The sequence below is a fragment of the Pongo abelii genome, chromosome 2 (genome assembly GCF_028885655.2).
Source record: "Pongo abelii isolate AG06213 chromosome 2, NHGRI_mPonAbe1-v2.0_pri, whole genome shotgun sequence".
Lineage (NCBI taxonomy): Eukaryota > Metazoa > Chordata > Mammalia > Primates > Hominidae > Pongo > Pongo abelii.
This window is the reverse complement of record NC_085928.1, coordinates 12,644,028-12,656,849: the sequence shown is the minus strand read 5'-3', so window position 1 is coordinate 12,656,849 and position 12,822 is coordinate 12,644,028. Positions and strand designations below refer to the sequence as shown.

Sequence of the window (12,822 nt, the reverse complement as noted above, 5' to 3'; positions counted from 1 at the left end):
CTTCTATCTGAAATCACTGCTGCTCTTCCTAGCCCAAATTGTGGATATTTTCCCAAGGTCTGACCTGGAGCCTCCTATAATTCTCAGCCACTAAGGGTCTCATCCCTCACCACTGTTTCTACATTTTCATTCTTCATATGGCTATCTTCCCCCAGCTACCCAAAATCATCTTTAAACCATCACCCTCTCCTACAATCCAATTTACTCCTGAGGAATTAGAATATATAATGATTTCTTTTTAAGTAGAATCGGAATACATAATGATTTCTTTTTAACTAGATTCTTCAACTATTACTTCAATTAACACTTCAATTATCAGTCCAAATAATTTCATAACTGTCAGTGCCCTAACTAAATCCAGAATTAGTAGCTGCAATTATCAACTCTATGTATGTATTCCCAACTCTATATTGGACTTCTTTTCTTAGCTCCAATCCAGTACTGATGCCTCACACACAGGTCAATGTGTCTTAAAACCCCAAAACAGTTCTGCTAAGTGATCTAATAATTTCTATTAATAGCACCATCAATCTCAGTCACCCAGATTAAAAGCCCTAGAGCTTTTCTTCACTTTTCTTTTTCTCTACTGTTTCCCAAAAGCCTATCTTCAAACCTTCCCATTCTTTCTTTGAGGTATTTCTTATAGCTATCCCTCTCCTTTTATTCCCACTATGACTACCCAACTTATACCCTGAATACTTCACACTTTTTTTCTTTTTTTTTTTTTAAGACAGGGTCTCCCTCTGTCACCCAGGCTGGAGTGTAGATTTCAGCTCACTGCAACCTCTGCCTCCTGGGTTCAAGTGATTCTCCTGCCTCAGCCTCCCATGCAGCTGGAACTACAGGCATGTGCCACCATGCCCCCTGCTAATTTTTTTATCTTTGTAGAGACAAGGTTTCGCCATGTTGCCCAGGCTGGTCTCAAACTCCTGAGCTCAAGCAATCTGCCCGCCTCAGCCTCCCAAAATGCTGAGATTACAGGCATAAGCCACTGTGTCCAGCCTACTTCACACTTTTTCCTAACGTTGTCTCCCAGTCACCAGGTTCTCTTCATTACAAAAAAAGAAAGGTCACCAGATTAGTATTCTTAAATATTCTCTCACTTACCCATTCAAAAATCAACAATGGTTCTCCACTGCATACTGACTTAAGTTAAAACTCCTCAGACTTCAGCCAGGTATAGTGGTTCATGCCTGTAATCCCAGCACTCTGGAAGACCAAGGTGGGCAGATCACTTGAGGTGAGGAGTTTGAGAACAGCCTGGCCAATACGGCAAAACCCTGTCTCTACTAAAAATGCAAAAATTAGCTGGGCATGGTGTCACATGCCTGTAATCCTGGCTACTAGGGCGGCTAAGGTAGGAGAATCACTTGAACCCAGAAGGTGGAGGTTGCAGTGAGCAGACATCGCACCACTCCAGCCTGGGTGAGTGAGACTGCCTGAAAAAAAACAAACAAAACTCCTCAGACTTCAAAAAACTTGAAACCATCCAATAATCATGGAACAGATAAATACACTGTGGTATATTCATATGATAGAATACCACACAGCAATGAAAAAGAATAAACTGCCAAACATAACATGGATAAAACTCACAGACATGCTCCTTGAAAAAAAGGAACTAGACACAGAAATTGGGTTCTACTTATACAAAATTCAAAAACACACAACACTACTCTGTTATGACAAAAGTCAGAATAATAGTTATTTTTGGTTGGATGAGATATCAGCTTGGAAATGGCACATGAGGCATCCTTCTGGAAGTTGGAAATGTCCTGTATATTGAACTGGGTGGTGGCTACATAAATTTATACCTAAGTACCCTTAAGACTGGAGCACTTTACTGTATATATCTCAATAAATAAATTTTCAAAATCCAAGTCAGCCTGAATTTTGAGATAGTCTGCCTACTTTCCAGCTTTATTTCCCTCCATTCCTCAACATGAACCCTAAATTATAGCTAATCTGACCACCAACCCCTAAACATACCCTGAACTTTGCTTACTGTCACTCATATCACTCCTTCTTCTCGGAAAGCCAACCCTCACCATCTTGCCTATTATCTTATTTATCCTTCAAGGTCTAAGCTACACACCAATTTCTCCACAAAGCCAACCTTGAACAAACCTGCCACAGTACTTGTGTCATAGATGGATGTGTATATTTTGTCCCTGGATAAATTCCTGAAGAACACGGACTGTGTCATATGTAAACATGTATCCTTCACACTCCCTACCATAGAACCTTGCACATGGTAAATATAAAAATATACCCTGAATGAATAAATTCTGGCAGTCCATCAAAGCATCCTTCAGTCTAACCCTCCTTCTCATATCCACCCATCATTGCTTCTACTCGCAATTCATCCCACAGTTCACGTATTTAGTTTCTATCATTCAACAAATAATTGAGCACCTACTACATGAAAGAAACTGAAACTATACTCTAATGTACTGCACTAAACTACCCAAAAATATAATCCAATTTCAGCTGCCATTTGACTATTTCTACAACTCTAAATTTCCTGTCAGCCAGGTGTGGTGGCTCACACCTGTAATCTCAACACTTTGGGAAGCTGAGGGAGGGGATCACTGGAACCCAAGAGTTTGAAATCAGCCCAGGCAACATGGTGAGACCACATCTCTACAAAAAAAATTAAAAATTAGCCAGGCGTGGTGGCACATGCCTGTGGTCCCAGGTACTCGGAAGGCTGAGGCAAGAGGATCACTTGAATCCACGAGGTAGAGGCTGAAGTGAGCTGCTGCGTTCACACAACTGCATTCCAGCCTGGGCAACAGATCAACAGCCTCACATTCATTCATTCAATAATAAATAAATAAATAGCATATTTCTAGTCATCTTCCCCTCTTCCCTACCTCCAACTGCATTCCACTCCCATATTCTAATCCTACTGCTATCTAACTAATTCAAGCCCTTCTTAATATCTCCAGTAGCCACCTAACTGGTCTTTTTGTTTTCTAACTAGTCTTTTCACATACAATCTTACTCTACCATCACATTACCCGCAATCTATCCAGTAAGGTATAGCTATTGCCAGCTATCTAATATACGGTCCTTGGCTCAATTCTCTACTCAGAGAAGTTCAACAGCTATACACTAATGATTTATGCTAACATACTTTAATCATATGTTAACATACTTTAATTCTCACATCCTCACCATAACCCTTGCCAGGAAAGTATGATTATCAATTTAATGAGAAAATGGAAACTCAGAAAGGAAATAATTCTCCATAATCATACAGTAGGTAAACAGAAGAGCCAAGACCAAAACCCAGCTTCTGTTTGCTTACCAAGCACAACACTACATCATATCAAATACAAACTACTTAGCTTAGCTTTCAAGGCCATCCATTTTCAACCCAACCCCAACTGACTCTCCCACCTTGTATTATACCTTATTCATGAACTCTCTGCATTCCAAACTATAGATTGTGATTAATTATTTTGTTGGTCATGAAATCAGTTTAATGAGTGACAATCAGCTTTTTTTTCTTCCCCCTTGGCCAGCTTTTTTTCTTTTTAGTCAAACAAAATAGATAACATCCAACTGCACCTACCATTGTTAAGGACAGTTACTGTATTATGAAACTTCTTGTTTTACCCACACACAAACATTCATACATGCATATATTAGATGGAAGTCTGACATGTACTTCTTACTATAGGTCATAGTTTAAAAGTTAAAACCTAACTCACCATTCCCCACATCTCCTGGGCTTCTCACCTCCAAGCCTTTGCTTATGCTAATCTCTCAGGCAGGAATGCTCTCTTTCAGTAATCTTTGCCAATCAAAACCCTATCAATCCAAAACTTAAAAAAAAAAAAAAAATCTTATCAATCCCTTCAAAGACTAGCTAAAATTCCACTTTTATGCCTTTAAAATTCTGTCTCAGGTTTTCTCCTAATCAAATGCATTTTCTGCCTTTTAAATTCAGTAATATTTGGTATATTTGTGACTCACAGATATATTTGTGATTATAGTACAGGTATTTATTTGTGTACAAGTCCAGCTGCCCTACCACAATATAAATCCCAAAGGATTTATTCCTGACAGCAAAGCATTATATGCTTTTGCATATAACAAATGTGCATTATCTGTTAAATAAAGAAAACTCATCCCATCATTTTCTGAAACCTTGTTATAAATTAACATAATTTAATAACTTCTACTATATTCCAAACTTCTGTTGACTCTCATCCTTCAAATAGCCTTACCATCTTCCTCCTCAAAACAGCCCTCTCAGATAATCCTCTTTACCTTCCATCTTCTCATGCTTTCCTCCAAACACAGCCTGTCATATTTCAGTAATCTTTTTCCCTCCTTCAGAATCATCCTTTCTATCAGATACCACCTTTCCTTCCCCATCTGCTTATCTTCTACCTTATTCCTAGTTCTCTAACACCCATACACATTGATCTATATTCTTTAAACAGATTTTTCTTTTCTTCACCATCTCTTTAACCAGATTTATTGAATTATTTCAATTCATTGCTAGTGCATATAGTTTGGCAGCCCTGTTAAGTCCTTTGTAGAAAAAGGCAGGTTATGAATAAATGAAAAAGAAACATAAAACATATAGACAATTCAGATCTCCTAAATTATCTCAAATATCTCATTCATTCATTCATTCATTCATTCATTCAACAAGCTTGTGTCTACTGGACACATGCCCTCAGTTCTGTCTATTCTATTCCGTAATTCAGAAAGCAGCTTTGAGAAAAGCATGCAGGAAAATGCCAGGATAACAGGGCCAAGTTGACTCATGCTCTTCTCTCATGAAGGCCAAGTAATTTGTGGGGTACAGGCTCATAAAAGAACAACTAAAAGTTACACTATACAAAGATGGAAAACAGACCCCATAGTTGTTTCAGGGGGCTCAACATCTACCAACAAATGTGAATCTGAAAGGAACAAACCAGTAGGAGTAGCTAAAATGAAACAGGCAGAAAGCATTCAGACAAAAATAGATCCAGACTCTAGGTTCACTTTAGGGCTGCAAGAGGAATTTGGAGTCATTTAGTTCCTCTCTGAGATCCCGAAGGAATCTTTTCAAATATAAGTATGGTTCACTTAAATCATTTCACCAAACCTTAGCCAATGTTCATTTCTCCATTCCCTGAACTCCTACAGCACTTACTGTCTGTAAAACTCATTTGTGAACTTAAACTATCTTGCTCAAGGTCATAAAATTATTAACAAACATACTCAGAATTTATTTCATCTGAGAAAAATGAGTTTTTTAAAAAATTTATTTACACATTCAAATCAGTATGGTCCTCTTTAAAATAAGTTACTTTGGAAGGCAACCACTTATTTATTCACTCCATCCATCCAACCATCTGATGCATTCAACCAACATTTATGTAGTGCCTAACTAACTACATGTGAAGCTATCACCCCTGTTCAAAATATTTCCAACTTCCTCCTTGGGAGTGTTTTCAAAATCAGCTAATAAGTCAACAAAGAAAATTATTCCCATTTCTGTGATTAACTGGATTTAAGGCAAAACTATTCTTCATTCACTCCATTTGATATTGACTAACCTTCAGCATTTCTAAAAATCAAAATTTCAAAGTAAAAAGATCTGTCATCAATGAGACCATTCAGAATAAGATTATACCATGTATTATTTAAAAGTGTGCCTCTTGGCCGGGTGCGATGACTCATGCCTGAAATCGCAGCACTTTGGGAGGCCAAGGGGAGTGGATCACTTGAGGCCAGGAATTCGACACCAGCCTGGCCAACATGGCGAAACCCCATCTCTACTAAAAAATACAAAAAATTGCCAGGAGTGGTGGTGCACGCCTGTAGTCCCAGCTACTCTGAGACTGAGGCAGGAGAATCGCTTGAACCTGGGAGGCAGAGGTTGCAGTGAGCCAAGATGGCGCCACTGCACTCCAGCCTGGGTGACAGAGAGAGGCTCCGTCTCAAAAAACAAACAAACAAACAAAAGTGTGCGTCTTGGGCTGGGCGCAGTGGCTCATGCCTGTAATCCCAACACTTTGGGAGGCTAAGGCGGGCGGATCACCTGAGGCCAGGAGTTCGAGACCAGCCTGGCCAACATGGTGAAACCGTGTCTCTACTTAAAATACAAAAATTAGCTGGGTGTGCTGGTGTGTGCCTCTAGTCCCAGCTACTTGGTAGGCTGAGGCACGAGAATCAGTTGAACTCAGGAGGCGGAGGTTGCAGTGAGCCAAGATCGCGCCACTGGACTCCAGCCTGAGTGACAGAGTGAGATCCTGCCTCAAAAAAAAAAAAAAAAAAGCCACAAAAGCCTGGAAAGAACATTCTAGGGTCATTTTAATACATTTCCAGATTTCCCACACTAAAACTCTCCAGAAGACAGACAATAAATACTGCAATCTCAAAAAAAAAAAAAAAAAAAAAAAAAAAAAAAAAAGGTGTGCCTCTTGAAGGGATTATGAACTCCTAGCAAACAAGGACCATGTTTCACTCACCTTTATAGACCCCATCCCCCAACAATAAATAGGTAAATTGTATAGAATTGTACTCAGAAGTTAATTCAGAAAAGGTGTTCTAAAAACATTCTGAACACTGCTACTGAAAATGACCACCAAAATATAAAAGTTCTTATCTGGAGATATAATTTTGATATTTGTTTTTAAAAATCAACTTTCTGAAATCTTATACCATTACTGAATTATTGCACAACTGTCTTTCTCTCTCAAGAGAATGTAAATACTACTTTGGATGGCCAAGGTGGGAGGATCACCTGAGGTCAGGAGTTCAAGATCAGCCTGGCCAAAATGGGGAAAGCCCATCTCTACTAAAAATAAAAAAATTAGCCAAGCATGGTGGCATGCTCCTGTAATCCCAGCTACTTGGGAGGCTGAGGCAAGAGAATTGTTTGAACCCAGGAGGTGGAGGCTGCAGTGAGCTGAGATCGCACCACTGCTCCCCAGCCTGGGCAACAGAGCAAGACCCCACCTCAAAAAAAAAAAAACGTAAATACTATAAATTCCTTGAGAGAAGAAGCTTATCTGTTATTTTTACTATCCTAAAAAAGAATTAAATCAGACAGTCCTAAAACAGTCATTTATGCCTGAGGTAAAAAAAAAAAATCTAAATTAAACCAGCACCCTGCTACAGACCAGATTTTACTCCAGATTAAACTAGCTTCAAATTTAGAAGAGACCCCTCGGTCCCACCTCTTCCAAGTTGTTACAGAACCATTGCAATTCCATTCTAATCCAGTCTGTCTTCTTCCCTTAAATCTAAAAGTCCTCTCCAGTCAGATATCCCTTTTGTCCTTCACGCTGCCAAACATACACACACAGTTTTGTCTACAATACCCCCACAGTACTCAGCAATTTCATACAATCCCACTACTATCGCTAACAGTGAACACTACTTTCTATCAGTCATTCAACAGGTATTTATTAAGCACTTAAGAATCAACCTGCTGTGAGTTTCCCTAGAGACTACAGGAAGTCTCTGCTCTAGAACAGGTTACAATGTACCATTTGCAAACCAAAGAGAATAACTGTCACAAATACAAAATTTAGCAATACGTAAACTACATGTGAATACTGTTACTACTGAAAGTAAGGAAGACTCTCAAGAGTTGCCATTACTTAGACTCCCAAAAAGAAGTAGAGTAGTATCTTTCTAATCTCCCAATATCCACCACAGTGATTTGCACCTCATACACAAATTTCAAAAACACTAATATTTTATGACTCTAACCTAACAGAGGAGATTGAGCCCAGTATAGTTTTTTCCTACCACATTCCCAACATATTAGTGACCTAAACATGCCAATTTCCTTAAAAATGACAAAAATTTTAGTGTCATCACCATAAGGTAAACCTCCTTCACATTAACTATATCCAAATCCCCCTCAAAATTCTTTACCTTTTCTTCAGCCTCCTCAAAATGTATCACCACCTCCATCAAACCCTGTTCCTCATCCTCATCCTCCTCTTACCACATTTCCCCATCTCTCCCTACTACATCCCCCAAAAAAACATATGTATACGCCAATCCATTATCGCCTAAAAATAAAAACATAAGAATTGTGGCAGGGCACGGTGGCTCATGCCTGTAATCCTAGCACTTTGGGAGGCTGAGGCAAGCAGATCGCTTGAGCCCAAGAGTTCAAGACCAGCCTGGGCAACTTGACGAAACCCCGTCTCTATAAAAAATACAAAAAAAATCAGCCGGGAGCGGTGGCGCATGCCTGTATTCCCGGCTACTTGTGGGGCTGAGGTGAGAGGATTGCTTGAGCCCAGGAGGTGGAGGCTGCAGTGAGCCAGGAGCATGCCACTGCACTTCAGCCTGGGTGACAAAGTGAGACCCTGTTTCAAAAAAAAAAAAAAAAAAAAGGCAGGGCGAAGTGGCTCATGCCTGTAATCCCAGCATTTTGGGAAGCCGAAGCAGGCAGATCATGAGGTCAGGAGATCGAGACCATCTACAGCGAAACCCTGTCTCTACTAAAAACACAAAAACTTAGCCAGGTGTGGTAGCGGGCACCTGTAATCTCAGCTACTCAGGAGGCTGAGGCAGCAGAATTGCTTGAACCCAGGAGGCAGAGGTTGCAGTGAGCCGAGATCATGCCACTGCACTTCAGCCTGAGCGACAAAGCGAGACTCCGTCCCAAAAACAAAAAAAAAAATTGCCATAGAAGCCTAGAAAGAACATTCAAGGGTCATTTTAATGCATTTCCAGATTTCCCACACTAAAACTCTCCAGAAGACTGTCAAAGAATACTGCAATCAGGCCGGGCGCGGAGACTCATGCCTGTAATCCCAGAACTTTGGGAGGCCGAGGCGGGTGGATCACGAGGTCAGGAAATCGAGACCATCCTGGCTAACACGGTGAAATCCCGTCTCCACTAAAAATACAAAAAATTAGCCGGGCGTGGTAGCGGTAGTCCCAGCTACCCGGGAGGCTGAGGCAGGAGAATGGCGTGAACCTGAGAGGCAGAGCTTGCAGTGAGCCAAGATCACACCACTGCACTCTAGCCTGGGCGACAGAGCGAGACTCCGTCTCAAAAAAAAAAAAAAAGAATACTGCAACCTGGTAACTAATTCCGAGATGAACAACTATCATTGTCAAGCAACTCCTCTTCATCTCTAACAAGCAAATCTTATGCTGCAAAGATGGTTCCTACAACATGGTCTTTCTGATAGGTCCATCCAAACTTCCCTTTACCATCTCATCCAGCATTTTTAGTCTAATTGTCAATGTTCTTTCTACTTCAGGAAAGCCATACCTAGGCTAAATCCCTATAATGCAATGGGGAAATCAAGAGATACAGCCTAAGATTGTTGGATTCTAAAATCAAGGTTTAAGCATATTATTTAAAAATATAAACACACTGAATAAAATGACTAAAATAAATATCAAAGGTCAGAAAGGAGGAGAAAGGGGATAATGTCAATGACACATTCATAGACGTCTTCTGACTCCCTGATAATGTCATTTTGATAAATCAAGAAATAATATTATATGCCCATTACTTGGAGACATGGAAAAAAGGATGGTAAGAAACACAAAATTAATGCTTAGAAGTAGCAGCCTCAGTAAAGTGGAACTGCAATAGACAGTTCCACTGTCTATTGCAGCGGCTACTGCAGGGTGAGACAGGGGCTACTGTTTTTCATTATAAGTTCCCTCAGAACAATTTTATAATAAAAGGGTAGAGGCCGGGCGCAGTGGCTCACGCCTGTAATCCCAGCACTTTGGGAGGCCAAGGCGGGTGGATCACCTGAGGTCAGGAGTTCGAGACCAGCCTCACCAACATGGAGAAACTCCATCTCTACTAAAAATACAAAATTAGCCAGGGGTAGTGGCAGGCACCTTTAGTCCCAGCTACTTGGGAGGTTGAGGCAGGAGAACTGCTTGAACCCGGGAGGTGGAGGTTGCAGTGAGCCGAGATCATGCCATTGCACTCCAGTCTGGGCAACAAGAGTGAAACTCCGTCTCAAAAAAAATAAATAAATAAAAATTTTTTAAAAAGGGTAGAAAGACAATAATGACATATTTAAGTGCATTCTGCTTACAAAAGTTAAAAGAACAGATAATATACAGTGCTGGTGAAGGAAAAGGGAAGGAAGACTAGCCCTCTCATGCCATGATGACAATAAAATTGAGTACAGCATACTATGTTTAAAAAAGCCCTGGCCGGGCATGGTGGTTCACACCTGTAGGCCCAGCACTTTGAGAGGCCAAGGCGGGCAGATCACTTGAGGCCAGGAGTTCGACACCAGCCTGGCCTGGTGGGGTTTCACATAGTGATGGGGTTTCACCATGTTGGCCAGGCTGGTCTTAAACTCCTGACCTCAGGTGATCCACCCGCCTCGGCCTCTCAAAGTGCTGGGATTACAGGCGTGAGCCACCGTGCCCAGCTGTATATAGTTTTTTCTTAATAAAAGGTGAATAATATCCGGGTAGTTTTTAAGAGTATGGTTCTAGCCCAGAGTTCCCTCTTGGAAATCTGGTCTGGTGTGAGCTCAGCAAATCCAGAGAGAGCTTGGTTCATTTCCTGACATAGAGATGCTAATCGTCTCTCCAACCTGGCTCTTGAGTCATCCAGTCTCCTAGGTTCCCCTAGACCTTCTGATAACTAGTCCTGACCTCCTTGCAACCTAAAACCAAAACAGATACTCTAGATCCTCCATTCTGCAGGCCCACACTTTGCTGGCTGATACGTTTTCTTCAATACCATCATGCCTGAATGAGAGTATTCCCTCACTGGAGAACTCCCTCACAGTTCACATCAGGAACTGTGAATGGCAGAAGATCTCCCACCAGCCACAGATTTATGGAACCAATCCAGCCAACTAATTTGAGCTACAAATGAAGTATCTAAAGAAGAGCCACCAAGCATGTCTTCCCCCCACCATTAATTATAATCTTGTGTACTGCAATCCAGGCTGAATAATACAGCACCAATTCTCCTGGACCAGATAAACTGGGCAGTGAAGAAAACACCAAGTCAATTAATTTCCATTCCAGCGTTTGCCAGGATAGTATTTACCCAACCTCTGTTAAGTGTTAATACTTCAAATTTTCTAAAATCGAAGCTCCATGGCCTAAGGAATCCCCACAGGCCAGGCCCTTTCTCAAGGTCTGCTTCAGGGGTTCTCATACTCATTGGTGCACGTCTAAAATGTCACAGACCAAACTACAGACTAAAATCTAATTCTCAGTGACCCCAACCACAGCCCAGACCCACACTTACCAGATGTCATCTACTGAAGAGCCCACACAGGTTCGGAACTAGGCCATCCCGGCCCATCTGGAATAACTCTTCAGTCCTTAGGCCAATATTTATTAATTATACTACATCTGTCTATTCTATTATGCATTCCCTGCATCTTCTCTACTATTTAGCACTCCCTCTTGCTTCAAACGCGATCCTTTCTATTCACGGGAACTCCTATCTCCCTTCTTTCCTTCCCTGAGAAACGCTTCAGTTCTTTCCATAATGAAATACCTAACGTATCTGCACAATGAACACCCCCCAGAATCCTCAAGACTCCTCCACAGCCACCTCCCCGCATTCCTCCACCTCTCCGGCATCTTTCCTCCGGCCCCTCTCCCTGTTCGCACTCCTACTACGTTTCCTGCAAGCATTCCCTTTTCTCCAACCCCTGCCCTTCCCTTCTCCCAAAGAGCACACTCCGGCAGCAACAGTGACTGAGGCCTGCGGTGCATAAAGCACTGCACCAGGCACGGTGGACAGAGCCCTGGTGTCTCCCTAGCCTTTTCACACCCACACCCAGCACCCTCCGGCCTCCCCGTGCAAACATCCCACCTCCTCCCCTACCTCTGACACCCGCCTCCAGCCTCGGAGGCCGCCTTCTCGCCTCCGCCACCCCCGTCATTATCCCTCCTCAACCCCCCAACCCACCCTCCGCGCCCTGCTTCCTCACGTCCCCCAGCCAGCCCCAGCGTTTCCCTCGGCCTCGGCCGGCCCCCTGGCCACCCCCAGCCTCGCCACGGCTCGCTCCCCCCGGGGTCAGGCCGTTACCGCCGCGCGCTCCCCCCGCGCGCCGCCCCCTCCCCCGCCCTCCCCCGGGCCCGGGCCTGCCAGGCCGAGCGCTTTACCGCGGGCGGGCGCCGAGTCGCGCGGTCACCGACTGCAGGCGGCGGCAGCTCCAACCTTTCTAGGGGCCTTGAGAGGAGGGGAAGGGGGGAGGGGGGAGAACTTTTGCTGTGGCAGCTTCGGCAACAGCTCCCACCCCTGCGCCTTTCTCCTCTTCCTCCCCCTCCTCCTCCTCCTCTTCCTCCTTCTCTTCCTCCTCCCAGAGCAGTAGAGACGCAGACATGCCGCAGCTAGAGCGCCGCCGCGGTCGCCGCCACTGCCGGCCCGGTGCATTGTGGGAAGCCCCGCACACGGGAAGCGCTCCGCGGCGCCCGCCCTCGTCTGGCGCAGAGACCTGGCTGGAAAGACACAGCGTGGCTTCGATTCCGGCGCCTGCGTGTCACCAGCCCAGGGTGGCCGTGGAAGCTGGACCCGAGCCGCAGGCCCCCCAGGCTGGGCCTGGGAGGAAAGCGGTCTGAAAAAGATCGGAACTGAGGAACTCTCTTAGAGCGGGGGACTCCCTGCTCCTTCAGCCTTAACCAATGCCCAGAGCTCGGAGAGAAGTGGAGGACTCGGGGATTCGGAAGCGTTTCAGGCCTGGGGAAATGGAAGGGTCGGGGACCTAGGTGAAAGGTTATTTGCCAGAAATGTCTTGGCTTTTTCACTTATTCTGTCTTACCTAGCCCTCCGCCGCCACCTCCAGTCGTTGGCCTTTACGACCTTCAAATGCCACCTTTTCCGGAAGA

At 43.6% G+C, this 12,822-nt stretch overlaps 1 protein-coding gene across 5 annotated transcripts in view; it reads right to left on the bottom strand.

The window, feature by feature from the left end:
• Positions 1-12,373, bottom strand: part of ZNF148 (zinc finger protein 148) — a 155,764-nt gene extending 143,391 nt beyond the window's left edge. For 2 of the 5 annotated variants that reach the window (XM_024244200.3, XM_024244199.3), the window contains exon 1: positions 12,100-12,373. The gene's annotated coding sequence lies outside the window, so the exon portion shown is untranslated. 5 annotated transcript variants of the gene reach the window in all.
• Between the last annotated feature and the right edge of the window lie 449 nt (positions 12,374-12,822).